The sequence below is a fragment of the Theropithecus gelada genome, chromosome 8, assembly GCF_003255815.1.
Source record: "Theropithecus gelada isolate Dixy chromosome 8, Tgel_1.0, whole genome shotgun sequence".
NCBI lineage: Eukaryota > Metazoa > Chordata > Mammalia > Primates > Cercopithecidae > Theropithecus > Theropithecus gelada.
This window is the reverse complement of record NC_037676.1, coordinates 27,015,351-27,027,327: the sequence shown is the minus strand read 5'-3', so window position 1 is coordinate 27,027,327 and position 11,977 is coordinate 27,015,351. Positions and strand designations below refer to the sequence as shown.

The window sequence follows — 11,977 nt, the reverse complement described above, 5'->3', positions numbered from 1 at the left end:
AGATAAAAAGGATCCCAGTGGACCCATATGGTAATCGCAAAATAAAATACGTTTTATTTAATTAAAAATATGTAAATTCCCTCTTCGTTCTTTGCAAGACCTCTAAGAAGAAAAGGCATAAAGCAATCTTTATAAAGCGTTAGAGCTTAAAAAAAGAAACACAACGGGAAATTGGGAACGTTGCGTGAAGATAGATAGGCACTCCCGCTATGGGAGGAAGGATTGGCAGACAAGCACAACAGAGGGAGGCAATACAGGTGTGGGAGTCAGTGAGTAAATCAGATCCACCATTGCTGATGCTTTGCTGGGGAGAGAGGCATCAGGTTGGAGGACCAATGATGGCTGCTCATCAATTTGAGCCGCGTGGATGCTATTCTGCGGCAAGAAGCAGTGAGTCTGGAGGGTTTTGAGCAGGGTGGCATGAGGCATGCAAACATTTTCTTGGCTTTTTTTTTTTTTTTTTAACTAGGATTGTGGAGCTTTATTCCCAAGGAAAAATTATAGCTTTTAACATGTAATAAAAACCATACATAAGAATATTTTTTAGTTGCTGTCCGTAAGTTTATTGTCTTTATCTGAAAAATCCTCATAGAAAATTGTTTGGTTTAGCTCTCAGCAGCCTGCTCCTAAGCTCTGAGGAAGCTTACCTTCTTTTGAGCTACCTGATCTTTCTTCTGAGCAAGCGACATTTTGGGACGGTTCCACCTCTTCTTTTTAACTTCTTTCTTGGGCTTCTTTTCATAGACTGGATTCTCTCGTATAGCAGTGTGAGCTTTCTTATACATCTCTTCCATCATGTCTGGAGTTATACTGTTCTTTATGTGTTGAGAGAACTGTTTCTTGTAAGCATCTTCATCTTTTTCCATTAAGTAGCGCATGTAATCTGCAACATTGTGGCCCAGGATGTGCTTCCGGTGTTTAAATTCCTTGCTTTCAGAAACATAACCAGGGAATCGTTTGGTACGGTGAGAGATAGACAAGTTTCCATCCACAGCTCCCTTCAGGGTGCCAAAAACTTTATTGCCAGTAATAGTTCTGGCAAGGCCTGCATCCAAATAGCAGGTAAAGGCACTTGGCTGACCATCAGTGCTTTCCACATTGTATTTATCACCAGTCACCTCCACTTGGCCTTCATAGATCTTGTCCATGCCAAACCTATTGAGAAGCCTGTGGGCCAGCAGCAGGCCAGTACAATACACTGCAGCGTAATTTGTTAGGCCAACCTTCACATCATATTTGGCAGCTCGTGTGCATATGCCACACAGACTATCATATCCCCCTCTATACGGGCATAAGCAATCTGATAAATGATATCTCTGCTTGTTACGTGAACGATCATCCTGTATTTGGGTGTGTTATATTTATTTTTATCCTGTATCACCAAACATTTCTGAGCATAGTAATCAGTTTTACCCTCTCGGCATCTTCTAAATTTCACTTGCTACCTCTTAAAGTAGGCCTTATTCTTAATAACTTTAACAAACCCTATCCTGCGGAACAGAGACCCACATCCGTGACTCAACAGAGACCTGCAGGCCCAGCAGCGCTAGGGGGCAGAAAGGGCAAGAATCTTAACATTGAATTCAGATCATTGTGCATTTATTTTCAAGTACTTCAGTAGGGACTGCATTCATTAACACAAATTAAAACCCACATGCTGTTTTCAAAGCCTATTAAAACTATACACCTGTTAACAAATAAGCTATTTAGTTCAACTCTGTTTCATTGGAAGTTGACACTGACTCCCCAGGTCTTGAATGTTTTAGGTGTCACACTGGCATGCCATTAGGGGTTGTGACGAAAACACCAGACGACTCATTCTGGGAAGGGGAAGTTGAAGACCGAACGTGATCATAATCTCTAAAATGGTAAGAGCAGTGGATAAAGTACATGTATTTATTTTTCAAATGCTGGAGGAGTTTCATAGGGAAGAAGCTTATGGAACCATTATCCCAAGAGGTGGTAGTGCCTGCAAAAGTAATTTCAAAGATTAAGATACTTGCGGAGATGAGAGTTATAATTGGCTATTAGAGAAAATGGAGTGCTTTGGGTGGCGCACCCCAGAGGCCGCTGTCAGAGCTGTACATTTCCAGCTGCAGAGGCAGGGAGTCATACCTAGCGTGGCCCTTCTCGTATCCTTGGGAGGCAGTTTGCTCCAAGAGATGCATCTTGCTTTCAGAACACATTCCCATTGACTTTTTTTTTTTTTAAACACAAAACAATCGTTTATTGTTGACTGGGCTCAGGAGGTGGTTCTCACTGGGGATCTCTTGTGAGGTTGCAATAAGACATTGATGGGAGCTGCAGTCATCGCAAAGGCTGTCTGTTGATGCTGTCTGTTTGCTAGGACCTCCACTGGGACTGAGGACTAGAACGCATATGCTCAGCCTCTCCACTGTTGCCTGGGTTTCTTCACAACATGCAGCAAGGATTGAAGAGCAAGTGTCCCAAGAGAGAGCCAGGCTAAAGTAGCTTTCATAGTCTAGCCTTGGAACACACACAGTGTCACTTGTGCTGTTTTCTGTTGTCTTCCGTAGAAATGTGTCCCTAAGTCCAGCCTATATTCAAGACTAGGGGAATAGACTTCACCTCTTGAGGGGTGACCCATCAACTTGAAAAAAAAAAAACCTGGTTGTCATTTTATCATTGTCACACATTGATAATAATTATACCTAACATTCCCCCCATTCCACCCATTCAATGAGTCAATCATTCAATCATTTAGCAAATACTTTTTGTTAGGCATTTCGTCCAGACTTACATCTGAATAGGGCTTCAGAATTTCCAGAGAAACTTCATATCCGGTATTGGACTCGGTGTTCTCAACAACCATGCATGAAAGGCTAGGTGTGTTTAATTACTTCCACTTTTCAAATGAGGCAGTAAGAGGCTGGGAAACTCATCCAAAGTCTCTGAGCCAGTGTCTGGTCCAGAGGTCATTCAAACCCAAGTCTGTGCTGGAAGGGCATTCTTTCCACTCACCACCCAGGACACCGTCTTCCTCTCTCTCTCAAAATATCCAAGACTGGAGAGGAAGACACACAGCCAGAGAGACTTGCTCTGAGGTACTATGGCTATTGCACTGGGTGACCACATGTGAGGTATTCGAGGCATTTGAGGGTGAAAGGCAGCGCTACTAATAATGACCCTGGGGTGACAGGCACGAACCAGGCACACTGGACACAGGGTCACTTCGCCCACAAATGCTCAAATAACTACAACCCAAGTGTCTTGTGCTTTTCTGCCAAATCATGCTTTATTTTTAAAAACCTCCTACCTCTTTAAGCAAAACCAACAAATGCTATCAATGCCACAAGGATACGAGTGACCCATACCCCCCTAGGAGAAGGCATGAGGGCATCTATGTGTTCACATGCAATTGCTTGGCCGGGTCCTGGAACCTGCTCCATTCCATGTGAACTGAAAGGTTTGGGATTGCTGGGCAGAGGCCTGCAAGGAGATGGTCCAGCCACCTCAGGCATCTCATTTCCCTCTCCTGCTGCATCACTGGTTGGGGAGGCAGTAAGACCACATTCTGGAGAGAGTGGCATTGGGGAGCCATGGAGTGAATACTGGGCATCAGTGTAGACCTTGCTGAGCAGAAATGGCTGGGCCTTTGTACCCCACCCACCTCAGTCACTGGGTGCTGGGTGTCCCAGGAAGGATGCAGCCTCCAGTGGCACAGACCTCTCTAGTCGAGGCAGATCCCGAAGGAGCTGAGAGCTGGCGGCTTTGTGCTGATCATGCTTCCCACAGTCAGGCCCTAAGGCTTTCCTTCAAGGCGGACCTGGGTGGAGCATCTCATGCCCCATCAGGTTGTAGAAAAAAACCAGAAAATAGAAAGAAAATGTCTATTTAAAATTAGATATGGTCTCAGAATTTAAGGGACCCAGATCTGGTGTAGATTCTACCACTTGTTAGTTCGTGTGACCCTGGACGTGTCCCTTACCCTTCCTGGAACTCACTGTCCTCATCTATAAAAGTGAGAGAGCTGAATTAGCGTTGGAGCTGGCCCGGCTCCACCCTGCTGTTTTGTAGCCATGAAATCATTTAATACCTGGGCTGGCAGACTTCTCTCTCTGTTAGAGCGGGTTGGAGCAAGGCTCTCTGCTCTTGGTTGGGAATATTTGTTACAGGCTATTCAAAGTAAACTAGAATACTCCCCAGAGAATAACGTTTTAAAGGGAACTGCAGAAAAATTTATTGTGACTGGTAAGTGGCTGAAGAACAGAAAATCCCTAGGGAGTGATCACATGCCACTTGTCACACTCGGAAAAGATTTAACCTATCCATTAATGGGAAAGAGTGTGTAGAGTTGTGGCTAATAACTGCATTGTGCCGCACTTAGCATTTATGAGGAATGAATTGTGTTTTTCCTGTTCTTTGGATTTTACTTCCTTCCTGAAAACCCTTCACCAGCCTCTTCGGTGTCTTGTAAGCATCAACTTCAAATGGCACATTGGATGTGAAAGGTTTTTAGAAACTAATGAATTATCTGTAGCTTTCCATTACTCTTATCTCCTGTTCCAAGGTAATTAAAAGATGCCTGTGCCATTGAGTAATTTCAAGCGTTTTGTCCAGTTATCTAATCTGCAGTGTTTATCTTCTCTGCATTGCTGAATACCTTCTTCTCTCCTGGTCGAATACATCTTGGAGGCTTCACTTCTTTGGTAGATTGCTGACACCAGGATGGCAGGTCATCCTGGCCCCCTGAGTCCTCTGGGCAGTCAGGTGTCAGCAGGGTGGAGTGGGAGCTTCAGTGACAGGTTGGCATCTTAGAACATTCCACCCCCTGACTCCTTGCAGAATGGGTGGGACGTAGAGTGAAAGCCAGGGACTTGGGGAGGCAGGAGTCTCTCGATGCAGAGTTCTGTCTTCTTGTCATCTGCTGGAGAGAGATTCAGGGAGCCATCATTTCTGCCAGGTGGGGGAGCCCAGATGCAGCCCCTTTGGGCAATGGGGCCAACTCTGTGCTGCTAGTCTTCAGTGGTGAGGAGGGGACAGGGAGCCAAAGTAGGGGGGGCTTGTCCAGTTGGCAATGGTCATTTCTGGGCTACAGTTGAGGCAGCCCCTGAAGGGGCAGAGTTTTCTAGAGGTGACTTCCAAGGTGGATTTTGAGGAAAGCAAGGGATCTTTGAGGAATGGAGGGGAGTAGGGCACCATAAGGGAACACCAGCGCAGGACTCACATATGCTGGGAGATAGAGCTTAGCTGCCACCAGGGCCCGAATGGGGTTGGAAGGCAGATGCAGCAGAATAACCGTTAGTGATCAGAAGTGCTTCCTCTCTGTTTTCTGCCAGGAATCCTATGAGTTGGACTGGAATCACTATATGTTCTTGAGCTAGTGGGGAAATGCATTTGGAGCATTTGGAAGCTTTGGAGAATGGATCAGAGTGGGGAAGAGACTGCATGGTAGGGGAGCAGCCCCCTTAAGGAGACCATGGTAGCCCAGGTATGAGGAAAGGGAGGGGAAGCTGTTGTGGAAACGCCAAAGTGCTGTACATTTCTTGCTTAATGTCATCAATCCCTTCCAGGAACCTGGACCTCTGACCCTGGTAATATCCCAAACAGCTCCACAATGCATCATTTCCAATGTCACTGCCCTGACCCTAGCTGAGCCCCTAACATTGTAAACTTGGACTGTTATAAAGAGCTTACCAAGACTTCTTGGCTCAATCTTCTCTTCTGATTACAGCATCTTCACTGCTTCCAGAGTCATCTTATCAAAACACGGCTAGGAGCCTCTGCTCCTGCTCACACACCCTCTGAGTCACCCCATTGCCTCCAGGTGAGGCTGAGACTCCTCAGCAAGCACTAAGCCCTCAGCTTGCTTTCTCTTTCTCATCTCCAGGATCCCCCCTCCCTTCAATCTAATAGAAAGTCACAGTTTTAATTTCACCACTGTTTTCGTCTTTATCACTAGTCCTCTGGATTTGAATCTCCTTTTTTCCTCCTTCCCCTGTGACCTCATCTATAGAACTCTACCATCTCTAAGGCCTAGTCCAAATGTAGCTGGGTTCATAAAGTTTCCCAAGATTTCTCTGAGCAGAATCTGTCTTTTCCTCTTCTCTGCTGCCATAGCACTGTGACTACATGTAACTCAGTTTGTTTTGATCATTGTTTTTTTCTATCCTCCCCATGATCTGCTGGTAATTGAAGGGCAGGGAAGGTGTCTGATTGCTCTGTACCTTGGCATTCAGAGACAAGTTGTTCTACCCCTTGTCTTACTACTCTGTCTCCTGAAACTCGGACATCATTTATTTTTCTCTTCCTACGTGCTACTCCTCTTGGTGATCTTGGACCAAAAGTCCTGATTTTGATTTTCTGGAGAGCCAATGCTATTCTGCTTCCAAATCTTCCTCTGAAAGATAGTAATAACAAGTAATCTCACCAACCCTTTTCCTGCAGCAGAAGCTGTGATCACACAAGTTCCATTTTTCTCTGTCCTAAAACTCAGTGTGGTAACCCATCAAGGTCAGGAGGGCTGAATCCTGGGAAAAGTCCCATAGCCCCATTTTGCAGATGTGAGAAATGGAGGTCAATGACTACTTCTCAGGGGATGTTAAAGATAAAAAAAAATCAGCTGGGCCTGGTGGCTCACGCCTGTAATCCCAGCACTTTGGGAGGCCGAGGCAGGTGGATCACGAGGTCAGGAGTTCGAGACCAGCCTGACCAACATGGTGAAACCCCATCTGTACTAAAAATACAAAAATTAGCTGGGCATGGTGGTACATGCCTGTAATCCCAGCTACCCAGGAGGCTGAGGCAGGAGAATTGCTTGAATCCAGGAAGCAGAGGTTGCAGTGAGCCAAGATCACGCCTCTGCACTCCAGCCTGTTGACAGAGCAAGACTCCATCAAAAAAAAAAAAAAAAAGATAAAAAATCAAACTGCTGGTGAATGAGTGTCATGGGTAATGACTATCTGGGGCTGGTATCGTGCAGGTGGTAAACAGCTGTAGGTAAAGAAAGGCAGATTTATTAAAGAAAGTAAGAAAATTTGTTGCAAGAAAGCAATGGGCAAGTCAGCAAGAGAGGAGCTGACTGCAAGGGGGTTTTATAGGATGGTGTTTGTGTTGGAGAAAGCTACAAGGGGGTTTTATAGGATGGTGCTTGTGCTGGAGAAAGCTACATGCAGTACTAATAATGCCAAGGTTGCAGTGAGGTAACTTGCAATTTTCTCTCAGCTGAAGGTCTGATGATAACTGGGCACAGAATGATTGTGAGTTATTTGTGCAGGAGGGCTGGTTATGTGTCCTGGACCATGAAGAAAGGCAGACTTGTAGCTTATCTGCCTTCTCTTTTTGCTGTCCTCTGCTCCCACCAGCCTTACTCTTTTTCCATTATTAGGGCTCTACAATGAAGACTTTTGTTGAAAGCTTGAGATGTAACATTTAGATGATCCTTAACTTGTTATATGATTGTGAGATGCTTTAAAAAGTGTCACTTTACCCCTACTTATAATCTATAATATTAGATCTAAGGGTTCTCAGAAATACTTATCTAACTCCCTGGAGAGTGTGAGGAATAGACAGAAGGTAAGTGATTGGCCCAAGGCCACATAGCTAGTGGGTGCCACATTGTGTATATGATACAGCATTAACCCAACTATAGACAGAAGAGGAACTTCTGCTTGAAGCTAGGGATACTGAGGGCATGTAGATTTCCTTCCAAAACAGATAGACTTGGCCTCTTCTCAACGTATTATTGAGTTGGTTGCCACAGCCACAATGATTGACTAAATTGGTCACCTAATAACTTAGTCACCCATAACCTTTTCCCAAAACAATCTATGTAACTGTCTCAGACTCTGCCTTTGGGACATCACGCCAGAGTCAGCTTGCAAGCACTGCCACTATAGACAAAGGCAGTGTGAAAAGACCTGGCCAGTGGGGCAGAAATGCTCCTTCTAGGCCAACTTGAAGAGTTGTTCAGAGGATTAAAAGACAGTGGCTGCAGAGGGGCACCCTATAGCTCCTGACTAAACATTTAATGATGAGCACCCATATGAACTACTCTTTTTTTTTTCTTTTTTTAAAGAAACGAAGTCTTGCTTTGTTGCCCAAGCTGGAGTGCAGTGGCATGATTATAGGTCACTGTGGCCTTGAATTCCTGGGCTCAAGGGATCCTCCCACCTCAACCTCCCAAGTAGCTGGGACTATAGGCATGTGCCACCATGCCCAGCTAATTTAAACAAAAAATTATTTAGAGACAGGCTCTTTCTGTGTTGCGCAGGCTGATCTAAACTACTTTTATATAATCTTGGAACTTGCATCTGGAAGAAACTGTAGAGATCTTCTAGTTTAACCTCCTCAATGAGGGATGCCTGATAGATAATCTAGAGTAGAGGCTTGCTACTCAAGGCGTGGGCTGCAGGCCAGCTGCATCAGTGTAATGTGCATACCTGGGATGCTGTTAAAACGATCTAAATGCTGCTCAGGTTTCTCTATGGAAAGGGGTTCTAACCACTCCCTCGTTGGAAAGCTTTGTTAGTTATTCCATGTGCTGAGTTGAGGTCTTCCTCTCATGATATACATCCCTTGGTTGGGATTCGGCCTTTTGGTGCAACACAGAGCCAGTCTTTCCTGCTTTCTCAAGGGCAATTGCTCAGTCATTTGAAGATAACCATCATTTGTCTCCTGAGTCATCTCTCTGCCTAAGAAACCCGATTCCTTCAGTTGTACATCGTGACCCGTGATTTCCTAAACCTTCCCAAACTTGCTCCCCTGCCTTTGGACAGTTTTCAGGTTTATAATGAATGCAGAGCCTCCTTCTTGAAAAGATTAGAGTTGGTTTATGACGACAAGAGCAAAAATGCAGCAAGGTTTATTGCTGCATTTATCTTTATTCCTGATAGAAAAGGGAAATTAGGATCAGGAAAAATGAGGAAGCAAATATGATAACCGTAAGGATTAATAAAATTGATATAATCTGCGTAGAGTTTGGCTCTGAGCATCTAAACAGCAAAAGTGAAAATAAATGAACAATAGTTATGGGTATTTGTGGTTAAAAAGAAGAATGCGTACGAGACTCTCGTGGGAGATGTGTTTTTTCTTGACTCTAAGCTTCTCTTGCAAGTCATTTATTTATTTATTTATTTTAAAATTTATTTATTTTGAGACAGAGTCTCTCTCTGTCACCCAGGCTGGAGTGCAGTGGCATGATCTTGGCTCACTGCAACCTCTGCCTCCTAGGTTCAAGCAATTCTAGTGCCTCAGCCTCCCAAGTAGCCGGGACTACAGGTGCATACCACCATGCCCAGCGAATTTTTGTATTTTTATTAGGGATGGGGTTTGGCTGTGTTGGCCAGGCTGGTCTCAAACTCCTGGCCTCAAGTGATCCAACTGCCTCGGCCTCCCAAAGTGCTGGGATTACAGGCGTGAGCTACTGCACCCGGCCCTGCAAGTCTTTTTAAAAAATAAACTTTTAATCTTGCAATAATTTTAGATGTACTGAAAAGTTGCAAAGATAATATCAAATTCCTATATACTCCTCATCCAATTCCTCCTAATGTCAACATCTTCTAGAACCATGACACATTTGCCAAAACTAAGGAACTGATACTGGTACATAACTGTTAGGTAAACACCAGACTTTATTTCGATTTCAGCAGTTTCCCCACTAATTTCCTTTTTCTGTTCCAAGATTCAATCCAGGATATCACGTTAACTTTAGTCATCTGGTCTGCCTGTTCTCCTCTGATTTGCGAGTTTTTCAGGTTTTTCTGCGCACAGGGTTTTTATTGCTGTCCTTCTTGTTCTTGCTGGGAATGTTGAGTAATCTCTTTAATGGCAAGATTTATAACAAAAGAAGAGTCACATTTTGTGCTCCATCTCTTGTGATATTCAGTGAAAGTTGATATTAAACATTCCAGGCCATTTCAGTGAAAGATGATTTTGTAGACGGGGCCATTGGGGGCTTTTTGGTGATTTAACTTCAACAGTAGATAGGATTGAAGTCAGAAGTGGATGACTCTAGGCCTTCCTTCTTAAGCATCATTTCTCTTAGCAAGGCTTTCTAAAAGAGGTGGGAGTAGGTAGTTCAGGGTTACATTCTCTGACAATGGCCTGAAGGGATGGTATCTGTATTGCTGATTAAGAACAAATCCTCACCTTATAGGAAAATGGGTGATGTATGGTGGTTCTTCATCACGCTCATATAAAATCTATCTTCTTTGTTAGCTTAAAAATGTACTCTATGCAGAGATCCCCGCCCCCGCCCCTCCTGGCCCGCCAGTTTTCTCTCCTTTCTATTAAACTTAGGAGATGGGTACTCTCAAAGATTTTTTTCCCCAAGCTGTTGTTACCTGAGCTTTGGGGAAAAATAAGAACTGATGCCAAATCTAGTCCCCCACAGGAAGTGGGCTGTGGGAATAATGTGGTGATGTGGCAGAATCAGGCCAGATAAAAAGGAGCTGGGAAAGGAATGCATCATAACAGACTGGAAAATGTGGATTATTCAGGGAGAAACGGACACTGTGGTCTGGTTGAAGGAAACTTTCTGGCAAAGCAGCCAAGTCCTCAGCCGGCATAAGAATCTCTCACTGCTGATAGCAACACCTTGGCCTATTTCACATGGTGCATTATAGAATTTTGCAGCCTTGACAATAGGAATGAGTTCTCCTGCTCTAGATGAATAAGAGTTTCAGATATCAAATAAGCAGGGTGATATTATTTGGGTAAAAATATCCATCTATAGAAATCTGAGGCCAGGTGATATTGTAATCTCAGATGGCTTCTGAAATGCAATATTTCCTTTCAAGGATGCAACATTCTTTGTTATGGGAGTTGTACATTAAATGCTCAAATTTAACTCATTAAGTACTCCTGGGGCATTGGTGGGGGGATTGTAAAAAGAGTAGAAATTTCAGTCTGGTTGGAAACTGTGACATATGTTCAATTTAACTCAACAAATAATATTTTGTGGACATGCCACGTGGCTGGTACTGTGCTAGGCTCCGGGGATACAGAAATGAGTAAGACAAAGTTGTCAACTTTGAGGGTTTAATGGCTTCGAAGGAGACAGCATAACAGAAGTTCAACATAATGTGTTGATTCAGTTCTTCTAGGTCGATGTGTTTACAGGTGGTTTATGTGTTCTTTACATTGCTTGAATTTTGCATCTATTATGGTGACTTTTGTATTATAATATCTAGAAAACCAGTGAAATGAAGAACAGGGGAACTTTGCATCAAAACCCACTGGAAACAGTGACAGCATTAGGTAAACATTAGAAGAGAGGCATTCGCAAAGTGCTATGGCAGCACAGAGTAGAGGTATTTCACCGAACCTGGGGGTTAAGGGACAACTTCCTGGAGGAGGTGACACCTGGGCTAAATCTCGAGATAAAAGAAACACTGGAAGTGAGATGTAGCCGCATTGATAGGAACGCACAGGAACGCAGCAACGATGTTAGAACCACAAGCAGTTCTGTCCTATTCAGAGGTAAAAAGTGGTGGAATAAAACTAGTAAACCGTGCTCCAGAGCTTGCACTTCGACTTCGGGTGATGGAGAATCACAAACAGTTCTCATCAGGGCCTGACATTTTCGTGTTTTAGATAAATCTCACTGGTGACCACCTGAAGGATGAGTTCAATGGGAGACAGATTGGATACTGGGGATTCTGGAACGATGTTGGTTGGCGAGCACTGTCATGACCCCCTGTCCTTTTCTCTCTGCTGGGTTCCTTGACCAGTAAGACAAGTGTGGCTCCCTGTTGGAGGCTAGAGAGGGATCCCAAACACATCTGGAGCTTTGAGCATGAGAAGAAGTGCAGGCAAAGGCCAGTAGAGGGTTGCATTGGTGCACCATTATTTGCAATACCGAGAGAACACTCAAGGACCTGGGAGGAAGTCAAACTTTCTGGCAAAGCCTAGGCCAGAGCCCACTGATCCAGAGGGCACGGGCTGCTGATTCCACAGGTCTTGGTCCCCCTCAAGAGGAACTGCCCTGCTGGGTTGAGCTGCTCTCTTTCCATGT

The 11,977-nt window shown here is 44.3% G+C and overlaps 1 pseudogene; it reads right to left on the bottom strand.

Moving 5' to 3' along the window:
• Positions 1-605: 605 nt before the first annotated feature.
• Positions 606-1,354, bottom strand: LOC112630233 (annotated as a pseudogene).
• Between the last annotated feature and the right edge of the window lie 10,623 nt (positions 1,355-11,977).